Below are 24,811 nucleotides of genomic sequence, written 5' to 3'. Positions count from 1 at the left end.
ATTACAGAATATAAGAGACCACATGGTATGATGATGGGCTTGTTAGAAGAATCTGAATTAATATCCAGCTCTTACATGGTTCTTTTTGTTAGAAGAATTCAAAGTGCTTCACCAGTGGCACAAAAATGATGATATTTAGCCAAAAGCAGCCAGTGGCAGGACCACAAATAGAAACCAGCTGTCCCAAGCGTCCTGGGAGATTGTGCTAGTTCCTAGCCATACTTTCTCCCATAAAAGGAATAAGAAATGAGTTCATTTCTTCTTGCACGCACCAACTGTAAATAAGCAGAAGGACACATGAATTCTTTCAGGGGTCACCTTCATAAAAATACCTGTTCTCTGTAAATCTACAAACCCTTCTTCCAGAAGTGCATGGTAAAGACTGCATGACAGAGGTACTCTGCAGATGTTCTCCCTCATATTTCTGCCTTTGTCTACTATAGCAGCCAGTGCAGCTTGGGCACAACTTAGAGCAAGCCTAACCTGCAGAGAAGTCATTGCAGTTCCAACTGAAAGCAACACCAACTCCTCTTTGTCTTGGTATGAGCAGATGAGCAAATTCAGTGCAGTGATTGAGAAGTGGTATTTTGTGATCCACAATGTATTTAACACCTTTTCATCATGAGATGACCATGCAGGCTTTTTGCACTCTTTCTGTATCTGTTTGATTGTGCTTTCAGTAGCTGTAAACAAGGACACAATAACAGTCTTCCGTCTGCATGGAGTCTTGTTCTGCATTATTCATACATTGCCTTCCTATTTCACACACTTATGTCAGTCCTCACTCAAGAAAAATTCATGCTAAATGATTCACGCTCTCTTTCGCTGTGTGTCTTTCTCTTTTTCTCTGTCTTTGAAATGGGAATGAGAAAAAAAAATGTAAAAAAACTCCCTGTGATTAGACTTCTCTCTCCCTTTTTCCTTCTTCCCTCCTCAGCCAGACCCCAATTCCAGTGACAGCTATAACTGGTCTCTTGATTTTAGTGTGTCTGATGTGAAGGAAATGGAGCAGAGGAGCCGTCATTGTTAAAAGGTCTCATCAGTCTTGTCCTGTTATGCACTGATTAATTCTAATATCTGAGATTAAAGAAAGAAACTCCCCATCTACAGATCCTTATAATCGTTGCTGCTGCTGGAGATCGATCTTGTCTTTCTCCTTTCCCTGCCCTGCCCTCAGGACATTTGCCCAGAGAAACTTCCACACCTATCTTAGGACCATACTAGTTGCTCCAGGGCACTTGCTGGGTGCTATGCAGTTCTGTTTTGCTACTTTCATTACTTGATATTGATATGGGATTAATAAAGGGCCCGCAAGAAGGCACAGGTTGTGGCGTTTTTGATACAGGGATGAATCCCAGCTTTGTGGTTAGTCTTTTTCTATTTGCATATATGATGCAGCTAAATGACTTAACCTGCAGTTGCCTGGCTGTAACTCTCCAACACTACATCAAGAGATGACTGAGGTGCTGGTGATGGGTTGAAGAAAGCAACCAAGGATGCTGGAGCCAGTTTTCACAGTTCACCCCACAGGGAGGGTATCAAAGCCAGAATGATTTTAGATTACCATACATGCCAGTGTCCAAGACTTCATTTTTCTATCTTAATATGGCTAAAGGGTTGCAATCATTCCCCCCAGAGCAGAAATCCCTACTGTCATCTATGATTTACGTCACGCTCAATGCGCTCTAAGGCACTGCATCAGGGGATGTACTCTCAGTGCACTAAAAAACTGAAACTACTGTTGAATGCAGATGACTGCCAGCTGAATAGACTTTCTCACTGGGAATTACCAGTGCTTGCCAAACTGCAGTGGGTGGCCATTGCTTTTCTTGGGGAATGTGAAAGGTTCTTTTGGTTTGTTAGAGTCCTGAGTAAGACCAGTGTAACTGAGAGATACCTACCTCCCACTGAGATCCTGCAGTGCCATTGTCAGCAGAGACTCTTCAGCTGATGCCCTGCCTGTAGTGACAAACAAGCTGAGTGCTTCTGGCAGGGCAAACCACATAAAAGAGACTTAGTTTAGGGTTTCTTTCCTCCTTATGGTCCTAAAATATATTTGAATTTTACATTTTGTCTGTTGCGTTTTAATGTCTGCTACAAAAGCCACCTACTTTACTTGAATCTGTGAAACATGAACTTTCCTTCTGGAATCAACCAGTTAAGTCCAATTATACTGTTACCTTGTCTCTGAAACTGACCCATGTCAGAAGATTATGGGGAAGGTGGAGACAGACCACTGATGACAGATGGTTTGAGTACAAGAATTGTTGCAGTAATATAGCAGTTTTCAATTACAGAATTTTACTTTATGGAGTCTTTGTAATGTTGCTGAGAAATTATCCTTTGTAAGGATTTGTACTTCTTAACTAGAAATGAAACAGGTGTGGCTTCTTGCACGGAGAAAATTAGGGAATAAAGCAAGGAAGAAGGACTTACTTGAATGATTTTTTTTTTTTCTGATATTGATAGTAAATGCTCTTTCATCTTTCTTGTATTCTTCCTGGTTAAAGGCTTTTGAAACAATGTGAACATTTCTTGTGGTCTTTACAGTTTAGATGCCTGTAAGCACATCACGGTACTTTTCCACATTTACAGATTTTTCTAGCAACATCAGCCAAAGGAAGCTGTCTGCTGCCAAGGAAGCTCTGCAATTGCGAAAGTGAAGAAAGACACACTAAGAGGAATGGGAATTCTTTTATCCCTTCACACACCAAGACTAAGGGAAATTGTTTTATCCCCTCCAAACCCTGCCCCATTCTGTGCAACCTCATTTTCAGAGAAATGATTATCCTGACATCTGGGTATGCTCAGTTGGGTTTGCTCTTGCTGGACTATATCAATCAGACCTAGCCTCTGTTGCTAGTGATGCAATTTCTGAGTGGCTTCTTGGCTCAGTTCAGGGGTGGGATCCTCTTTTTTTGGGTTAGGACCAGCTTCATCCTGGCTTCCAACAATGGGTGGAATAGTTTCCTTGCCTTGCCTTTCTCTGCAATCCCTTCATCTGACTGTTTCTTTGAGGTGAAGAGGGAATGCTGACATTTGTGATGCTTTGTTTCCCACCCCGCCTTTTTTTTGCATCCAGAAGTCCTCCAGAGACCCAAATCTATCTTCCACAGTGTGAAGCAATGCTGGGGAAAGGGAGGGGAGGGACTGCAGACTGATTTCCAGGGGACTCCACTGCTCAGCAGAAGGACTGTATCCAGGCAACCTGCTTCCCCTGCCTGAGACAAGAACACACAGCTGGGACTTTGGAAAACTAAGAAGAAGCTACTGTAAGGGTTGGGCTACATGGGGGTAGCACAGAAAATGGTGCAGGGGGGAGCCATGTTATTTTGAGCAGGTTATTTCTGCCCTGGCATCTTCATGACACTGGACCTGGCTGCAGCAGCCAACTAAGACACTCAGCTGCTTCTTTCCAGGTCTCCACAAAGAGACGGGAAAGGAAAAAACTTTTTCATTCTCCCATAGGTTGGGCATGGGGAAAGGGCTTGCCCTGCCTTTTGCAGGAGCCACTCCCCAGCTCCTGAGCCAAGAGGAGTATAGTACACGATAATCCTGCCTCCTGCCTATATTGTTTGGAAAGCTCAAATCCTGCACCATGATGGACAGACAGACAAAACAACACACGCAGGCAGAAGATGCTGTGAGACATCAGAGTGGCCCATGCTGAGGTCCTCCACAGACAAGCACCTCAGGCATTAAAACCTCCTTTATTGCATTGCTTTCTACCTCAGCTGGTGCAGGTGAGTCAGATCCTTCACGCCTGCTTTGACCAAAGTCCTAGGATTTGGGCCCAGCTTCAGACCTCATCTGATGCTTTACCAGCCAAGAGCAAGGGTGGGCTGCCAACAGCTCTGCAAAGCACAGGAAAAGCCTCTCCACAATGACTGTCTCATTCTGTCCCTAAAGGCTAAGACCAGACTTTCTCCAGGACCCAGCACCTTCTTGCTTGTCCAGCTGTTCATTGTTCACTGGCAAGTCCCATTTAATGGCAAGGTAAAAGGTATGTCCTTAAGTGGAGCTGCCTACATGTATTCTCCTCACACCTCTGGAGTGTGGGTCTGGCTTTGATATTAAGGGACTCTGCCAGGGATGAGGGAGCCCATAGCCCTTTGGCGACAGAATCCTTCAGGCTTCCAAACTGAGGTAAAATTGCTCTTCATTCTTCTTTCGTCTTTCTCTCAGTCATACCCAATCAGTGCATACTGTCCTTCACCTCAATTAGTCCCCTTTGTTTACCACAACTCCATTATATCTCCCTATCTCTCTTCCTACTCTTCCTTTACTGTCCTCCCCTTCTCTCCTTCATATGGTGTTTCAGATCTGAACCCCATCATCCTGTCTGCCTGTGCTGGCAAGTCTGCTTAATAAGCAGAGCTAGGCTAGGAGGGGCTCCTACCCACGGCTCAGGCATTTCCTGACCTTTCAAGTGCCTCTCTCGGAGGAGTACCTCCGTTGCCTGCCCTTTGACTTTTTCCAGTGCTTTTTAACCTGTGACTGAGTAGCTCACGAAGTGCTGTTTGCCAAGAGGAGAGAAATGAACGGGGGAAAGGAAGGGGAGGGGCAGGGGGCTTGGAAAGAACATTAAGGAGCTAAAAATAACCATGGGTCAACTCTGAATGAGCCTGAGGCACTTCTCCTCCCCCTGCCCCCAGCTGATGTCGCAGTCAAAGAGAGGACAAGCAGCCATGAAGTATTCTGACTGTCTTCGTAAGCGGCTCCTCTCCCTTTCCTCAGGGCATGCCTGCTGCCAGGACGGTGATTGCTACACTGCTATAGAAAGAGGAAAACAAAACAAATTAAAAGGATTCTGCTCCAAAATAACCCCTCTGCCTCCTGGCACCACGTCAGCCACAGAAAATTTCGTGAACCACAGATGTTAGGCAGGAAAACACCTATTAGTTCCCATCGACTCTCCAACCAGGAGGTGGGAGGAGAAGTTAGTGCCAGATTATCCCCTCCAGACTATTTCAGTCATGTACACCAGATAGGAAATTCTCTTTAGAGGCAACAGAGACACAGCTCTCCACAGCCTCCACTTTGAACACAGTGTCTCCATTTCAAGTATCCGTCCAGGTCTGATTCAGAACGGCACATGGGGATGAAGCAAAAAAGATTATAAAGCACCATGGCATAACATCTGGTGTTTGGTAAGATCTAAGAACTAAAAAGAAAGTTTTGATTGTCCTAACCCACGACTTGCGTGAGGAAGTTTCACCAGCTTGCATGAGAATTAAGGAGTAAGAAATACAAAGCAGAGACAAGTGTTAATAATGTGCCTGGAGAGAGTAGTACTACTAATTTCAGCACACTATACATGGTATTTTAAAAACCTACATATAAGTGTAAAGATAGCAGAGGTAAGAAATGCACGTGCAGCAGTCCAGTTTTTACCTCTCATTTCCTTTCTTTCAAATCCCTGCCTATTCAGTATACCAGACATCTTAAAGTATTCAGCAAATGAGGACATCATCAGACTTCCTTCCAGTCCAGTGGATTGAACCAAATTCAGATTTCAATATCTAGTTTCCCTCTCCAGGCTTCTTACATCCTGAGCTTATGCACAAGGGATTTAGAACTACTAGAAAGCTTGATGTTTTTTCAAATGCATATCCTACTAAAGACAGTGATGCACACCTTGCCAGCAGATTTCACAGCTGGAAGCTGACAGATGAGAAGTATCAGTATGCAGGTATAATTAATTGTGATCCAGATTCCACAGGAGAGTGCTTTATGATTTCTTATGCTTTTCTCAGCTTCATCAGTGTTCCTGTGACCTTTCTGTCACTCATATACTTCCCCATTCTTCCTATCTTCTACACCACATTCTTGTCTGTCCCTGCCATCCAACTTCTGCTCCTCTCATAGTTTGAAACTTGAGAGACAGAGCTTAAGACAGGAGCCAAATTACTAGCCAAGTATGGAGGATGCAGGCAATCCTGCAGTGATGAGAAGCATGACCACACAGATTTGCCATGTATATGGTGCTACATGCAGGGATTAACTTCAAAGTCTGGGGAGCCTTGCTTCTCTAACTACTTATAGTATAAAACAAAAATAAATGAGTAGCTCTGCAGTGAAGAGGAGAAATGGGTAAGATCCTCACAAATTTTGTGAATTTCCCTCCCTTTGACAATAAAATGAGAAAGAATAAAATTGGCTACAGAACTGGCTATTTCCCATTTGTCATCAGCCTGATAAGAACTGTACAGTCCAAGGAAAACATGAAGTTCAGCCAAGCTGAGACGTCCCAGCTCTCAGACTGAGGACATTCCCACTGTGTTCCCTGAATTCTTCTCTAATGGCCCTGCTGACACCTGTGCACATTCACTGGTATGACATAAAGGTGGAGAAAACTGAACCAAATACATCCAGGGACTTGCAAACATATAACCCAGCTAGTTACCTCTTCAGGCAGCACTAGCTCATGCAGAGCACAAAAGAGGGATAAAACAGCCCTGGAGTCCCGGTGAGGGGGATGGTAAAATGTTACAGTGAACAGGCCTGAAGGACTTAGAAGGATGTGGAGACTCTCATCACAAAGCCCCAGGAACAATTCATCTAACATTTGCCATGAATACTGTCTTGTGAGGAATAAGAGGATGAATGGAATGATCTAATCCTACCTTCCAATCCTGTGACCAACCTAAGTAATCTCAGATATTGGTTTAAAACGTAGTCTGCAAGATGCTCCTACAAGATGCTTCCTGAATTAATTTTCTCTTGTGTCTTAAAAGTAGCCTTCTGGCTTTAAGAAGGTGCTGCTTGACATGGTTAGCGAAGTGCAGAGCTGAAGCTGAGTCTGTGAGAAAACCCCTAGTCAGCAGCACCTTTATTTTAAATTCCCAGCACCTGACACTGGAAGGCTGCCATTCTCCTCTAATCCCAGAACATAAACCAGACCAACCTTTTCCTACTGCAAGCTGCCTTAAGATACCATCATTGCCTTTTTTCAGAAAGGCAACCTGGACTGTATCAATGAGTGGTCTGGTGTCCAGCAGAAAAGTGTGACTCATTCTTTCTTTGTCACAGTCACAAAAGCCACAACAGGACATGTTGCCCCTGATGGCAGGAGACAGGAGAGGATGACCCAGGTCATCCTAGAAAACCCTTTCTTCCAGTCCTGTGTTGCTTGCCCAGCAAAACAGAGAGAAAAACAATGCTCTCAATGTTGAGAGAGAGCATCAAGAGACTTTAATTTGTCCTTGTCTTGCCACTGACTGTGAAGGGTTTAATGTATCTCTTCTATTACTTTACCCGTAAAACGTGGGCACTGAAATATGCTAAACACAAGAAAAGTGTAGAATTCAATGAATGGATAACTGTATCTTGGGAAGAAAGTATGCATTTCCAATTAACTGAAAATATTATTCTCTGTTGCCACCAGTCTTTGTAAAGCACCTTCATTGCTCAGAAAGAAACATAATACACAGTTAGCAGTACACATTATTAAATTAGTCATTCAGCCTGCAATTCTATATGCCAGCATATTTATAATGTGCCAGTTGGTTTGGTTTCTAGGTGAGGAATGCACAATATTGAACTCAAATTAATGAAATCAAATACTTTACATATTTCCGATTAGAAATGCTACAGATGATTTCCAAAATTATGTTGTTAACAGAACAACATATGGCTTGCCATGTTCAGGAGGTTTTTATTGGTGCAGCTGGTGATACAGTTTGGGATCTCCAAGACAAAAGATGTTACATAAATACCAATGCAAAAGTATTTCTACAGTTTCTCGCTGACAAAACCCTAATGGCTTTCTGCATACTTTGCATAGTTGTTTATTACTATTACTATTTTTATTATAACTTTTTTTTAAGTCAAGTAATATAATATATTAATTATGATTGTAATTATTGTTCGAGAGTCTGATATATTTCCTTTCAGATGGGACCAGAATGGGTCATCCCAATGACCACCTCACAGTTTGGGCAGTTCTATCTTCTCCCACTTCTATTCAATTTCAGCTGGATATAATCTGATTCCTTCCATAAGAGATTATGAAAGTGCTACTCTGTACTGTTAAATAATTGTCATGACAACTAAGAATGATTGCATTTCAACAGTGGGATAAGTAATTTCTGTATTTTATGTGTAAACACTTGGCATATTTCAAATGTAAATGCTTACCTAAAGAGTTAATTTCAAATATTTGTGCTTAGTGATCTTTATGCCTTCTCTTTTAATTTCTTTCTAGTCCAGATCCTCTGGTCTAAGTGGGAGGGAGGATTACAGAACTCAAAGTGTCTTTAAGCTACTTAAATACTTGAGTAATTCTGGGGCTAGTGGTGGGTCAGTTTAGCTCCTAGGGATCATGCCAATGGCATCACCTGCTCAAATGAGGCAGAGCTAGAAGATGGGACCTGCAGATCTGAGCATTCATGGGCCAGATGAAGAGAAATCATACACCAAACTAAGATGGGGAAGCACAGTTGCAAGATGAAAAGGCAGCAGCTGTAAGAACTGAAGATTTCCGGAGGCAGGTTTTAACCACTGGTTTGAGAATCAGCTGTGATTTCAACAGCCACATCTACCCAACTGGACTGAACCACCTCCAGCACAGAAAAAGCCTCAGGGAGAAGATGAAAGTTTAATTAATTAATGCTTGTAAAATGCTTTGAGACCCTCAGATGGAACACGCTAGAGAAGCAGAAAGACTTAATTATTTTTACTACTGATATTATGGGGCGCCATTGATAATATCTTATTTAGATGCCATAGTCCTTTCATTCTTTTTAGGCTGGATCTGCTCTGCACATGGTATCTGAGACCTAAGAACAGCTAGCAGAAATGGTGAAATGATAATCTCAAGCATTTGGTTTGTAAAAATCAAATATCCCTTTTCAGGGATGTATGTTCAACATTTTGTCAGACCTGCTGGTAAAAAGTAATCGACCTACAGCTTGAGCACACCTTAAACCAGCCACTGAATTATGCCTTTGTCTCCTGCCACAGCAATTCTTTTTCCCTTATTTCCCTTTACATGATTTTGCACCAGGAAATGTAGCTATTAGCTAAATGGCAGCAAAAGATTCATACAGCCATTATCAGAGTTAACCTGCTGAATAAGCACAAGGAGGTACTGGCTAGTTTAGCAGGACAGGAAAACAGACTCCAGATCCTTTCACCTCCATGTCACCAGGTTCAGCCCAGTCTAGACTGATTAATACAAAAATGCCATTTGACACCCTTTTGGCACACTGGACAAAATGAACTGGGCAAGGGAAGGATGGAAAAATCTCAGCCCAAGTCCCACTGGGACAAGTATCAACACTACAAATGGCACTGCTTCCAGGCCAGAAAAGAGGCCACTGCATTCCCCAGACACATTACATCCAGGAGGGCAGGAGGAATAATGTCAAGGCCATGTTAATGAAATGTGCCCTGTCCTGCATGTACCTTTTAGGCTCCGAAATTAACTGAGCGCCTTCCATCATAAAAAATACCACTTTAAAGAGCAGAGGTGAGAAAGTAGGTACCAGTAGACAGGGAGTGTTACTTGCAAGCACTTTCCCAAAAGTAGCTGTTTAGGAATGTGCTTCAGAAAGAAATGGGAATCTGGGAATTACTGTTAGTAACAATCTGTTGTAATGTTACTACTATGTTACTAAAATACACCTGCACCCCTGCGCTGTATCCATCCCTGGTTTGTTTGCTGCAGGAAACATGGCTCATTTGGAATGAAATTCAGTAGAATGAGTACCTGACTCTCAAAGTTACAGTATCTTAGACAACCTTGAGTCTTTGCCATAACACTGGGGCACTACCTTGTCCTTAACATATTTTTTGTTACGATACTCTGGTGTCCCTTCAGATGTTCTTGTAAATGCTGCAGTCAACATGGATCTTACTGCAGTTGGACATGCACCTCATATGAACAAGTCTGGACTTTTTAAGAAACTGTGTTTGGCATATCATAGAACTGTAGAAAGTTAAGTGCTGCAAAATTGTGGAACTAAAACTGAGGGCCTGAATTTGCAGCAAAGCTACCCTGAATTTTATCTCTTGTGATAAAGAGATAAACCACTTTCTGACATTCACGAGAAAGGTTAACAGAAAGACAATTTGTCTGATCTTTGTCCATGGTTCCTTATGGGATGCATATCTGATAAATTACGTGTGTTACATGGAACAGATAGCTGTGGGGTTTTCTGTATGGTGCAAGACTTACGAAGTCTGTTGGTACTGCAGAAGGCCAAGCAATGAGGACTCACTATTTTCGTGCATCTGTAGTGGTTTGTATCCCAGGTGAAATGGGTTTACTCCTTGTAACTCCTTGTCCTGGCTGACAGGATGAGAAAATTCACAGATTAAAATTTTGAAGCTCAAGTACAGCAGCATAACTGAAGTGCTGTGTAACCACTGCCATGACAGGATGAGCAGAAGGAAGGCCCTAGCCACATTCCTTGAGAGGAGAACAGGAGCACCTAGATGGCCACAGCTCCTCCACAGCCACATTCATGTGTAGATGTACAACTCTGACCCAAGCCCAAACTACAGTAAGACCTTTCTACTGGATGAAGAATCAAAGCATGAAGGGACATCCAGATTCAAAAGCCATTTAGACACCTAATTATGCAGATAGATGCCAGCTAGTGTTTTCAGAAAACACTGTTCAGCAGCCAAGAGATAAGTAAAAATCTGCCCCAAGTCAGCCTACAGCCAAACAGAAAATCACAGGGGTCAGAGAGATCACCATAGGGACAGCAAGCTGCTGAGTGTCAGCTGGTCTGCAGGAAGCACCTTGGTGCATACTCCTCTCCTTTGGTAAAGGTGAAGTAGTGTGAGGCTGCTGTGGCTTCTGTAGTCTGTCAACAGAAAGGAATGAACTGTCTCAGGTTTAGCGTGGCATAAAGGTGTGCAAATGGATATGGCACTGCTAGTCTCTTGATACAGAGGTGACTTACAAGGCAGAGCATTACAATTCCTAGAAAGAAATCCAACAAACTCAGAAAATAAAACATTCTGACCTACTTTCACCTCCATTAACCTAGTCCTTCCTTAAAAGCTTAAGTAGATACATTCACTTGTTGCTAGGCTCTCAGCAGCAGGATTTGAAGTTCAGAGATTCCAGTTATGCTTAGCAAAGGAGCATGTAGTGGTGCCTGGAATACAAAGACATTGTCTCTCACTCCCATTCTCACAAACAGGAGGACTGATAGCTTCAATGCCTTTGCACCTCTCAGTTGAGCTCAGCTTTTGTGAAAGTCTGTAAGCACAGAGATGGGTCTCAGAGCACCCAGAACAAAGCCCACTAAACCTTCACGGGTCACAGCAAGGCCTTTCAGAGCTGGGGTCACCACAAACTTTGGCTAAATCACTCTGACCAGCTTATCGTAAATGAGGATGATAACACAGTAGTGTCTGACTTACCAGGAACATGGATATGCAATGGGTGAAGGTGAGGCTAAAAAAACAGATGTACTTGACCTTTCTTCTTGGGTCCTCTAAGGATTTGCAACTCACACCTTGTCCAAAAGCCCTGGTGACCTGGCCTCAGAGGTGGAAAGACAAGAGGAGATGGACAGGATTTTAACAACAAAGTGTGTTTGTAATTCCACTAGTGCTGAATCCAGGAAGTTTCATTGTTCACAGCATGGGCCATGACCGCTGCAGCCTGCTTTGGAGGCAGTGACCTCTGCCAAATGGTGACAGAACTCAGCTCCTACTTTCAGCTTAATCCTGACCTGCAGCTCCACCTTTTAGCCCCCGGCTTCCCAAATCGCTTTGACAAGACACTGAACTCCTGACCTACAGAATCCTCTTTTAGTCCAGTCCTTATCCCCCTCTGTCTCTATCATTTCATCACCCTGAGCTCTGCCAAAGCCTCTCACTCTGGATCTGTGTGACACCTTTCTTACTCCCATACTGAATATACTAGCAATGCCGTTCTCACCAGTAAACTCTTCTGCCCAACCCTTGCCAACAGTACTTGATCCTTAAAGTACTGGTTTTGTTAGCCACACTGAAGGGTTAAACTGAACCCCTCCCAATTTGAAGTGCCTCTGCAACTACAATTCAGGGCTCACCCTTCCTCCAGCTGTGTTGATGCACCTCCCTCTTAAGAGGCTCTCAGCATACTTTATTCTTAATGGCTACAGCCTGCAAAGATGCTGAAACAGAAAGCCACATGAATGCTGTGCAACCTTGGGAATGCAGATTCCATGCGTTTGTGAAGTCAAAGCAAGCCATTTCCTTCCCCAGTCCCTCCTCCCTTCACAGGCGTGCAAGCCGCAGCTAATAGGAAAACACACAGGCACAACACAAAGCTTTGTCCATGCTAATTGCCAGGAGCTGAGGCCCAGTCATCCTGTTGACTAATTTGTCAGCCGCTGCTGACTCAGCAATCGAGGGGGGGCGGGGGGGGCATTTCTCTCAAGCGCTTAAGTGCATTGGGAAGTAAATGGCTCTTATTGTTCTTTCCTTCCCTTCACTCTGGTGTCTGTATTTGTGGACAATTCTTGCCCCGGGCTTGACCTTGGCTGCAGCAGTGACTGGAGGGCTGGGACTGCCACGGCTAGTGGGCCTCTCATTAAACCCTAATGGGAAGAACAGGCTCAAGAATGGTAGGAGAAAGAGGGGGGTATGTGTGACCTCATCTGGAAATAGCATGTACTCCAGCAGGGCAGGACAGAGAGGAGAGTGAGGAAAGAGCTGACCTAAATTATGTGCCTTCCATGAGTTAAAAACAAGTGAGATCAACAAACTGGGCTGGCTGGAACAAACATCCCTAAAACAGCCTGAAATATGTGGGACTTCCTCACTGAGTGCTGCCTCTGCCCTTTGCTTGAACAGCAGATCTGGACAGGAGCCCAGGCAAAAGTCCTCAAGCCAAAGGGAGAAACTGCTGCTGGTGAACTGCAGATGACACTGGAAGAGGCAGAGGCATCGTTGGGCTGATGCTGCAGGCAGGACAGACGCCTGGAATTCCCTCTACCCCAGACTGTTCATGGAATCAGTGCCCCAAAGTGCACAGGTAGGACAACCCATATTGCATAGGCACATCTACCCCAGTGCACAGTGGCCAAAACCATGTATTTGTCCCTGCACACTTTTAAAGAGCACAAACCTATATGGAGAGAGAAACACTACCACGAGCTAAACTGGTGTCTCATATGCACCCATTTATTTGTACATGAGACTTCTGTTTGGGCATATCCCTGGTGTATTCCTGCCCTGAGCATCCCACTGGCCCAGCTCAGCCATTAGCCTGACTCAGTCCATCCCTGACCGAGTAGCTCTGTCAGTACTGTGAAACTTTGACTTAGCTGATAGCAGCAGAGTCAAAGCCTTTCTTGGAGAATGGCAAGCAGAGCGCATTTCTGCAGTCACTGCAGAGGGAGTGCTGTGAATGCAAAATACTTGTTGGCACAATAGTACAGACAGGGATTCTCTTGGAGTTTCATCTGGAGGTGATTAAATAATTCATTATCAATTTTATTGAGAATTTTGGCAATATTTTCACTGAACAAATATTCACAAATACACTTCCATTAGTTAGCTAGCTTTGGCTCTCATGTTCCATTTAATATGCAGCTCTACCGGACTTTGTTTCCAGGTAGGAAAATAAGCTGGAGCCTGTAAAATGTGTGAATCCCAGTAAATTTTAGCCAGTTTTGCAGTCAGCAGGTGGCATTTATCTAATTGTCTCTATGTGAGAAAGGGCTTTGTTATGCAATGTTTTCTTAAGCAGTCTGGGAATCCCGAAAGTGTTTATTAAGAGACCTAGGCATTTACAGTATGTACAACTTCTGTCTGCATTTTCTTTAAATTCTTTAGTTTGTAAATTCTCTGAAATACCGGGTTTGCTGTTTTTCACTTTGACCTGTATGCCCTGTTTATTGTACTTTGGAGAAATTACTCTTTTGGAGAGTATTCTGCATGTCAGTAAGATGAGTAGGTCCTCTGAAGGTAACAGGCATGTTTTTTTCAGGGTCACTGTTTTGAGAAAGCCTTAGAAAACAAACCTTCTTCTATCTTTCTCCAGCTGCCAAAACAGATATGAAACAAAACTTTGCAGGTTAGTCCTGTGAGTTTTTTCCTAAACATCCTCAGTATAGCCTGCTCTGTTCCTGACTTGCAGGAGTCTAAATCATTGTTAGGCTGTTAAAGAATTTGCTTTTACTCCAGGCTTTCTGAAGTTTACTTTTCCCATCTCTTTCCATCCATCTCAGTTTAGTTACAAATCTCTCTCCTCCTGGGAATTTCTCTGCTCTGCTAGTGAGTCTGCATCCTTTTATATGGCTCATAAAGAGCTCATGGACTCCTGGGAGGTTCAGAAGACTATAATGAATAACTCAAAAAAATAATCATTCCACCATGTAGAAATACCGAGAGGCTCTAATTTCTATTGAGGACAAATCATACAAATGTGGCCCTTCTAAGCCAAACCCATTTTAAAATAGAATATTCCAACAATCACTGGAAGACTTTTCAGAGATAAAAAACTTCTCACTGTCCAGACATCCCCTTTATTCAATGCCTCATCTAATTCGTTGGAATCTTTCCATATCAGGCATAATACCAAACACTAAAATGTATCAGGTAGAAAGAAAGATGAGAGTGAAGTTGGGACCTGAATTGTCACAGAAAATTACTTCATAATATTAAATTGAACTCATGGCCACAATCCCATAAAAGTGGGTATTTATCACAGAAAGAGACAGATCCTTAGTCTTGGCAGTACTCTATATATGTATTAAGTTCAAGGACAGAGGTGTGGTCTTAAACCACCCTTGGTGTCACCAGCCATAATGTGCTGGGTTCTCTGATGTAAATTAGAGCGGGCAAATGAGTCTTACTAAAGGGATTTGATATTTTTCTAGATGTTGCAAATCAGTCACAGGCACAAAGTCAAGACCCTTTACCGTGGATGGGTTCACAGAGCCTGGCAGTAAAATGTGCCACAGCACTTCTCTCTGTCTGGAGAAGTGAGACCCTCCAGCAGTCTAGGGCCTACACTAGAGCCCCATCTATTCACCAGCACCACACTGCAACCTGCACCTCTTGACCAGTTTCATAGTGTGAAAGCAATAAGCTCTTTGGACTTCTTTGTAAATCGAGAGTTAGAGCAGACTAGGCATGTACTATCTTTTATTCCTACTGCAAAGTGTTTTCCAAATAAATGTTAGCTTCTCTTTCCTTTCCTGAGAATGAGTATATTTCTCCAATGTATGAAGAACTCATGAAAAAGGAAAATCCTGCCTTTTTTATTTAAAAGGGGGTACTTTTATTTTATCTATGAAAGAATCTATGAGAGAAAATAGTTTCTTCACCCATCAACTTCTCAAAAGAAAATAATGTTTCCTATAAAAAATGTGAAGCCAAATAGAAAGAAATGAAAACATGATCCTGAAATACTACAGTCTGATTCTGTTTCCCCTTTTCCCTTTTTCTTCCATTTTCTTCCCTTTTCCTCTGCCTCCTAGTCCAACACTCTCTACCTTCCCTGTAGTAGGAATCAATGATTCCAGTAATACAAGTTTTAGCACTGAAGACATCTGTAAAAGCTGAGTAGTTTGGATCCAGGGCTCTATACCTCGCACTGTGCTTCTATTTTAGTTACTGCTGACATATCCTTCAATCACAGCGTGGGATTAAGTACACAGGTTACCAGACAATTCTGTCCCCTCAGTATAAAACTGCATCACGGGGTTCCTATTCTTTTTCTTCCACTTCAGTGAGCTGCAGCTTTTCCCTCCTCCTATTTCCACTTGTAGCTTATGCCAAGAACATTAAATAGTGCATTGCCCCCTCCCTTTCCCCATCCTCATCCTCCCAGCCCCAACCCCCACCCTTGAGGAATGAAGTTGCTGAATTGTATTCATAGGTGCCATTCTACTCTGTATAAGATTAAAGGCTTACAAAATCCAGTTCTGTCGCTGTTGCTGTTGCCGTGGTATCTAGGAAAGTCTTGAGAAGCACAGGCAATAGCACACCAGGCCTAGCTTTGCATAAGGGACTTCTGTGAAAGAGGGAAGAGGAGCCGGTGGATTTAGGAAATAAGTAAGCAGCTTCTCATGAAAGAAAACAAGCTATTTCCCTGGAAATTGCAAGGGCACTGGTCACCTTTTCAGTATCTTGGCTTGAATGGAGAATCCCTCAGTCCCTCCTGCCACATCCCAATGGGGCCTAAATGAATTACAAAAAAGCAACAGGTGATCATGCCTCTGGTAGCCAGTGCTGGGGAAGGCTGAAGGGACAGCAGGGAACTCCCATGTGTCTCTCCTTCTGGTGACAGTACTGAAGCAGGACAGCCAGGCTACACTTCAGAACTGACTCTACAGTTGGTTGGTTCTACATCACCAACCACCAGCATTTTGGAGGGACTTGTTTAGCAACATTAGCAACATTTAAAACATGGGCTAAATTGGTCCTTAAGGCCCTTCCCCCATCAGTTTTCTTCTGAGGGATGGGTTTTTTTCTCCTGATTTTACCTTCCCTTCTTGCTACCCTCCCTGTGTTCACATCTGGCCTGATCTCTCCGGAAGCCTGGACAGCTCTCTTTGCCTCCAGTTTGACATCTGGGTTTAGCAACACCAACATCCATCCCAGAGATAGGCTTTGTGGGGGTGATGTTTGGTGAATTCATGTCTACAATCACTTTGAGGTCCTCTTACAATCTTACAATAGAAAATTACTGGTTTTGATTGCTGCTGTCTCTCCCATAGGCCAGTTCCTGGGCTCAGATCAGCATGATGCCCTGCCTAAAGCTCTCATGCCCTTTGTACAGGGACATGACAGCTCCTGAGCAGAGCCTCCTTCACACAGGTTATTTCTGTAGCAGAGTTGCTGCACACTAGGCTGCCTAAATCCAGTGCAATCCAGGAAGAGGTGATTCCTCCTCTGCCTGCCCTGCTCACAGCGCGTTGTCACCTACTCTGTGAACCACGCCAGATGCTGTGCTGCAGCTTTGCTTTTACTTGGGGAATTACATGCTAAGGTGGTTCCTCCTTCCCATCCCCCATATCTCCACTCACAAAAACAAGCAAATGCTTGTGAGTTAATCCTGTGCAGAGACTTTATTAAATAAACACAGCTGGTACTGGTGACTTGTTTGTTTGGGGTTGCTTTTTTTTGTTTTGCATTTGCTATCTTTGGAAAGCTAATCCTCTGGAGTCCACCCAGCGATTTCAGTCACCTCCAAATAACACTTACTAATAATCTTAATAAATCCATCTCCTAAGCAGCAGTCACTACTGCCTGGCACTGAATTACACAGAACACCTCAGAAGCTCTGCTTCAGCTAACGCCCTTGTTTATCTTGATCGTAAGTGAAATGAAGCACTTGCTCCATACATTCTCAAACCTCCTGGAATGGCTCTTTTGGGCAGTGTGACTGCACACATTAATGAAGAGGAAGATAGTCAGGAGGATGTGACTTTCAGGCTTCCTCTTTTCCTCCACCCTGCTCCAAGTCAGCTCCTGAGCACTTCTCACAAGGTTGCTTATATCTGGCTTAAGAGAGACATATGAAATGTATGTGTAGCTATAAACAGAGAAACTGTTTGATTTCTAGGGAAAAATTAAAGCTCATCATCAAAATAATGGTCCTAATCAAAGCAGAGACATTTCAGGACATATTCTTCACACTTTTGGTGGCTGGTCTAAGTACTCATGTCAAGAGATGGGGTGTCATGACATAGACATTCTATTCTCATCCATTTACTTGGCTTTGCAATGTTGAGACAAGTTATAAAAGGAGAGATCCACCAGGCACCAAGACCGGATCATAAGTACTGCATGTGTCTCAGTTCAAACTGCAAACCTAACTCTTCCTAGCTTCCACAGCCTAATTTAGGGTCTCTGCAAACTGCAGTGCTCCTGTTTTTAACATTGTCTTTCCCCGGTACTTGTAGACCTTCATGCCTTCTATGATGATCTCCTGCCTTCTGTGATTATCTGATGCTTAACATGCTTCCTCCACTTTGCTCCTGAAGAACTTCAAACTGGCACGCAAATTCACACAAAGACTTCTTCAGTAAGTCTCCATTTCCTTCAAAACAACTCTGTAAGAGGCACTGCTCTGCTTAAGTATTATTAACTCCTGGTGGTACTGATGGGAAAATTAAAGATCCATGTGAAATGACTAGCTTGTAGCAGTGGCAAATCAGGTACCAGGGTAGAAAGAAGACTGGAGATTTCTAGCATTTAGATCTGCAGTCAACACAGCCAGAGCCTTTTGAAGTTCTTAGTTTAATGATTTAATCACAGCTTATTATATGCTCTGAAATATCTGGATGACAGACATTATGCATATTACCACTTTAACTTGTCTGTATATCTCCTTTAGAGTGGCTGACACTACAGGCAGCTTCCTTATTATACCACTGGTGAAATCCAATGCTTGCTACAGTATGGCTCCACTTTTCTGACTGGTTTTCAGTATTCTGTGTTTAAAAGAGAGAAGAAAGCTCTTGGGAAAGATGCCAGGGTCTTGGCTTTGATTACACTAACTGAGAAATGAGACAGTTCCAAACCTCTACCAGCAGAAACTGATAGAGAATTTTGTAGTATTGATGCCCTGTAATACTGGAACTGGCACAGGCAAGGCTGGGCAGAAAGAGAGAATCCTATTCCTAATACAAGCTCATCCTTACTTACCACCGTCTCTTCAGAGTCAAGGCAAGGTTAAGCCAAACACTAAGAGAATTAAAAGGTTTGCAGTTTTTATCCTACATTAACCATTTGGCCTCACCCCTCCAACCACCCTCTAAGGATTTTATCAGCTAAAGCTTCTTCCGAGACCCCTTTGAGCCATTGGGGAACTACAGATTTTGGGGAGTTTATTTTTGTTCTGCTTCCCTGTGTTGTGCTCTTTGAGATTCTGACTGCCATAAGCAGAGGCCATATGAAGGGGTGAGACACCAAACCAAACTGCCTACAGGAATTTGCTGTGTTAAGGACTACTATGAGTTGTTAAAAAAAATAAATTACTGTACAAGAAACATGCTATGAAAAAGGGTCTGATTGTACAGACAGGATAGATAACATTTAAAACATTTGTTATGGGAACAGGAGTTTGCAGTGTGATGGGGGAAAGGGAGAGAAAAGAAAATACATGACTGGGAAGATAAGACAGAATACTGTAGACAAAAGAGAAAGAAAGGAAAATAAAGCCTCATTTTCTTTTTCATTCATATTTCTCAATTGTGAAGCACTTTCTCAACAAAGACAAAAACAAATGCAATCTATCTCTACATTTCTTTTCCCCTTAGTGTATAGTACAGGAAAACTCATCTGTGCACAGAAAATAAATGCAACTCCGACACTTAAAAGGAAAAAGACTGAGCAATGCAGACACAGAATGACAGATAAATATGGAGATGCACAGATACATATGGGCATAGAGCCACAGATACACAGCACCCAGACACATGAGAAAAAAATAACACAAAACCCATGTGCATGCAACAGACCCCCCACACGCACACATCCTGAATAAAAGCAATAAAATGCTTCTAATTACTAGAATTTTGCACTACCAGACCGGCTTCACTATAAAGCAAACAAAAAGCTCTCCTTGTCAGAGCTGCACTCCCTGTGTCTGCCAGCCCGGCATGGCAGCGTGCAAATCCTGCCGCATGCTCTCCCTCTTCCACCAGCCTGGAGTGCAGACACCCAGCTCAGCCAAGGTCTGTCTCTGCTGTCAGAACTTTTTATGTGGTACTAAAAAACTCAGCAAGTTTCAGATGGCTAAAACGCTGAAATCACTGCCTCTGACTAATCTTCATTTTCTGTTTAAGCTGCCCTTCCCCCGCCCCGCCCCCCCCCCCCCTTTCTGACTGCGTGCTGATTACATGCAGAATTTCCAGGCACAAAAGCGAACTGTATTTTAGCTATGTGTACATGACTGTACAATCTCCCGACCAGACCAGCATGTGCTTTTCTCTATGACAACGTTGAGACAGATCCCGAGTGTCGGGTGGCAAAAGCTGCAGCCAGTTTCCCATAAGTCTATTTCTGGTGCAATGCAAGTGCATGAGCACGGGGCTGGATGTATATTTAACTCCACATGCTTTAATCCAAAGAGGTCAGGAAATAGGAGCATGAATGCTCTTGTTGTGGCAGATGGGAATGTGTTGGATTGCCCACATTGTCAGGCAAGGGGCCCTGGGCCTGGAGGTAGTGCTGACATCATTGTCTCTCTCTGGGTTTTGCCTGGAGCTCCAGACACAGAGAGCTGTGCAGACAGTAACCCTTTCCTGCCTGAGCGCCTGGCTAGCACGCTCTGCCACAATCTCTTCTTTGTCACTGTATCTGCAGTAGCAGCCAAGGCAGCCTTCAAAGAAAATTGCTTTGGGCCTGCTATAGCTCTGATATTTCCCTTCCAAAAGAAATAAATTGTATCAACTCTTGGGGGAGAAGGTTAAACATAATGGGAATGTGTCACCTCGGCTGTGGAAAAACACAAGCCCCAGAAGAAAGCCTTGGCATTTATCATCATTCAAGTACACAGATAGGAGTGCACAAGGACACAAACCTTCTGCTATAAACACCCGAACCTAAGTAAATTTAGGACTACATAAAAACTTGACATTTAAATACCCTTGACTTAAGGCAATCATATAAAACCAGGAAAAGGAACAAGCTCCAGCCTCTGCTTCTTCAGTGCTTGCAGTGGTTTTCAGACCTTCAGGAAATGGCTGAGGCTCAACTAGTCCAGTTATCACTTTGCTCTGCCCTGCAGACAGTCCTGTTTCTGACCTCCTGCTCCCATTTCCGCACCCACACAACCTGTTCCTGACACCTCAGCAGGTACCCCACAATGTCAACAGCTCCCAGGGGACTCAGCACAACAGGGGATCAAGTGTTAGGTCTGCAGAGAAGCTCTGGCAATGCCAAGGGAGTATGCAAATAAATCCTATAAATCAAAAAAGTCAGCGCACACATAAATATCACTGTGCTTCCATGCATTGTTCCATAGCTTTTAAGCTGTTTTACAGCTTATCTCCACCATCCAGACTGATGTAACAGCAATTTGGAGAATGTGAAACAGCAACACCCAATCAGTAGCTCTTGGGAATCTTTAAAAGTACCTTTCCTTGTATATCTTTTTTTTTTCACCATTCTTCTCTGTGGTGGCATGGAAACAAGCCATGAAAAAAAAAATAATTTTGCAGGAAAACAATTTCATTCTGTGTTTGCACTTTTCCACAGACAGCAATCCCCTTATGATTCGGGGTCATTTTCTCTTGCCTGTTCCTTTTTATTCTAGCAACATTAAAAAAAAAAATCCTTAAGAAAATATGCATTCACTGTTCAAATAACAGAGAAGGACTAACACCCCTTGCCCCAGTAATGCCAGAGAATCCCGCAAAGCACACTGACCTCTCCTTCATTCCCCCCTGCTCTGCCCAGGGATTACAGCAGTCTCAATACAGGCTTGTCCATTCATGGGCTGTGATTCCCAACCACTGCATGATCTTTTATAAATGTAATTTCAGCCTTATCCACATTTCCGGATTTCTCTGTATTCCCATCAGACTTTTGATTTAAAAATAATCAACATTGTTAACACTTCAGAGCAGGAATTTTCCATTTTTACCTATATGTAGATGACCCTGCAGCAATACTGTGTTATAAAAGAAAAAAAACCAATTTGGTGGTGTGTATTTTTGCATGCATTGAACTGCAGAGGGGAGTATGGGAAAGAAGACAGCAGCGGTTTGGAACAAAACATATTTAGGCTCTTGTATCAGGGTTTGTGAAACTGAAAAATGAGACAAGTCTTCAGTCTCACCTGCAGCCTCTCTGCAGTATAAATTAACCCCTGCCTGAACACAGGGCTATGAATTTACTTTTCACACACACTCTGCTTCCTGGGGGAAAAAAAGGCAAAGGAAGAGCATATGCTGCTTCCTGCTCTCTGGACAGCATTGCTGCTGTGGCAAAAAAACCCCACTGTTCAGACACAGTAGCTCACTCGAGCTCCTGTTCTGCTGGGATCCACATTAACCTACAGGTAGGTCAGAATTAGAGGAGGAGAAAAGTGGGGTGCACTTTCTGCCCCTGTTCTCCTAAACTGCAGATAACTATTGATTGTTAACATTCAGTGCCTCGGGAAATGGAGTAGAAGACCATGAGGAGATTATTAAAGTGCCTGGACTGCAAAGAAGTGTGAAGCAGAAAGGAAGTGTTAAACTTGCACTCAGTGTCTGACTTGATAAGTCTCCATTAGATGGCATTGGCAAAACCTTGTAAACCTTAGGGATCCCTTGCTAGCTACCAAAAAACCCCCAAAAAGTTCTGTGGTGAGTATGAGTTCAAAGTCTTCCTTTCTAAGGTCCTGTCTTAAGTAATTTGACAAGTACCACTCCACAAACCTTGGATTTGGACTGCAGCAGAGCGGGCCAGCCTTATTCAGTTGCCTTTCAGTTCCTTCATCGGGTGCCAGTTTAACCCGTCCGTCGGGCTCAGGGCCGAGGCTGTGCGCACACAGCCCGGTGAGTCAGCAGTGCCGAGAACACCCCGGCAGTGCCTGCCTGGCTCTGCTCTGCGACAGAAACCCGCCATTCTCGCCGAGGGCATGGACACATGCCTGGGGCCGCGCTCTGAGGGGAATTCGCCTTAACGTACATGGTGCGGGTTTATTGTGTGTGAACCTACACGCATGAGAGAAGAGTTTCGGCCGGGATCACCAGATGGATTTTTTTCCCCCTACTAGGAAAGGGTTAACCGGAGTGCCCTTGCTGAGCTCCGTGTCTCCTTGCATTCCAGTGTAAATGGTGTTTTGCAGAGCCCGGTTACCTATGGCAACAGCGGGGAGGAATACTGCAGGCGATCTTCTGAATCACAGGATTTACAGCCCGTATGTTTATTCTGCAGTGAAACACTTCCAGCCCTGCTTCTGATGTGAGCTGGGAACCGCGAGAGGGCTTTACAGAGCCATTTAAAAGGCAATGTGAGCTGGAAGCGAGGCATTTTTAATCAAAGGCCAGGTTTAAAAAAGAAAAACACAGCAGAATCAGAGGAGTCTCCAGAATGAGCTCCGGTGTCACCAAGTCCCTGCAATCCTGCAAGTACCTGCAAGTCACACGCGCCGCCATTAATAAGCTCCTCACAAGCCCCTGGCTGCTCTCCGAATTTCTCGCCTCTGCCGCAGCTCTTGCACAGCCACCCTGGGCAAACCGGCAGCGGCTCCGCAGGCAGCACAGCCCGGCCGGGGCCAGGGCGGGCTCCACTGGAGCAGCACCTGGGCTGGCACTGCCCCGGCGGCAGCAGGAGCGCACGAAAGCATCTGCTTTCATTCTGTGCACGTACTACCGACTTACTGACCGCTGCATGGGCGGTTTGCCTTATGGCTTGATAAACACTTGAACAGGATTTTTTACAAAACATCACAACTGGAGAGAGTATTTTGAGTCTGTAAAGAATATTTACGACACCATTTGAAAAACAAGACTACAAATACATACTTTTACATATAATTTCGAAATGCCACTGGCTTTGCTGAGCTAACTGCATTTCACCTCATCCCTTCTGAGAAAATAAGCAGTTCCAGGCCTGGCTAAGCTGTGGTGGGAAGTCATCTGGGAATTCAGGAAGCTAACGGCACAAGCCAAGGAGCTGTGGTTGAATGCTTGAGCAAAGATTCATTTCACCTAACTCTTAACCCTCAGAAAGTCGGGAATCTGGTTTCAGCTGCCTCTGTAGTAAGCAGAGATAAATTCAGTTGCTCAAAGACAACTCATCATACCTAAAAGAAATACCTGTGTGGCTGAGGGTGTGCTTGCAGGTGCACCTTGCAGTACTGGAGCCAGTAATGCAATCGTGGTACAATCAGGGCAGGTCACTCTAAACGCAGATAGACAGACACGTCAGACCAAACCCATATGGAAACATCCAATTTATACTCTTCTTTCTGGAACTTGAATGCTCCCATATGGTACTACTTTTTTTCCTAAGAAATTTGCTGTATATGCCACATATTGATCAAGCTATCTCAAAGCTTGAGAGGAAAACATTATCCTAGCTGAATGAGGGGATGGATGTTTAGCAGGAATCTGCTGCTCATTTTTGAAAGCACGGAGACAGGTAATTCCAAACTGTACTTGCTGTAACCTAGGAGGAATTTGCCTTGCTGATAAATATTTAACAGTCACGAAGGACTTATCTGCTAGTCCTTGTATGGACACTCTTTCAGTGGGTTCAAAGCAGTACACACCATTTTTCAGGGCTGCAGTTCCAAGTAGATTTTTTTTTTTTTTCTGGAAGGGAAAGGAAAATCAAAAGTAAGATACAAAACAGTTGAATCACAGGGCTTCTGTGTGAGCCCTTAGAATTCAGAAATAGGCATATGTGTTTAACTCAGATTTTTGTTCAATTTAGGTAAAAAGAAAACATTTACTTCATCTTACTATTTTTCTTTCCCTCAATTTAGAAGAGAAAACAGAATCTGAATTTATTAGTCCATTGAAATTTATTTGGGAAATTGCTTTGCAGGCCGGACTAAGATAAACAGTAATCCATAATATATGTAGAAAATGACCAATCACAGAAAAAGAGAGAGTAGAAGAAAGTGGGAGGAAGAATTTATCCCTTAGATGGAAAATGAATGGGTCTTGAAAATAGGAGAACTGGCAGGGAATCTGCTGCCTATCTGTACATTTCTTTTTCAATGTACCCATCTATTGTATACAAACATTAAATACAAAATTAAAACTTGAGTTCAGTTTGCCTATTAATCATTCCCAGGTTCATCGTTTTTGTTTGTTTGTTTGTGGCTTGGATTCAAGCTTTCTTTACAGCAGGGAGATCTAAAGGGCTGCAGGCTTTGTGCAGTGAAATCACTCAAACTTCA

General features: G+C 43.5%; 1 long non-coding RNA gene across 1 annotated transcript in view; it reads right to left on the bottom strand.

Annotated features, from left to right (window-relative positions):
* LOC310910843 overlaps positions 1-23,019 on the bottom strand; it is a 75,377-nt gene extending 52,358 nt beyond the window's left edge. Inside the window, exon 1 of the long non-coding RNA XR_014590407.1 lies at positions 22,335-23,019. This is a non-coding gene — a long non-coding RNA (uncharacterized lncRNA). The remainder of the gene's footprint in view (positions 1-22,334) is intronic.
* Between the last annotated feature and the right edge of the window lie 1,792 nt (positions 23,020-24,811).

The sequence above is a fragment of the Zosterops lateralis genome, assembly GCF_965231275.1.
Source record: "Zosterops lateralis genome assembly, chromosome: 6".
In the NCBI taxonomy this organism is placed as follows: Eukaryota; Metazoa; Chordata; class Aves; order Passeriformes; family Zosteropidae; genus Zosterops; species Zosterops lateralis.
Note: the sequence above shows the minus strand (reverse complement) of the source record. Positions and strands in the feature narration are given on the sequence as shown.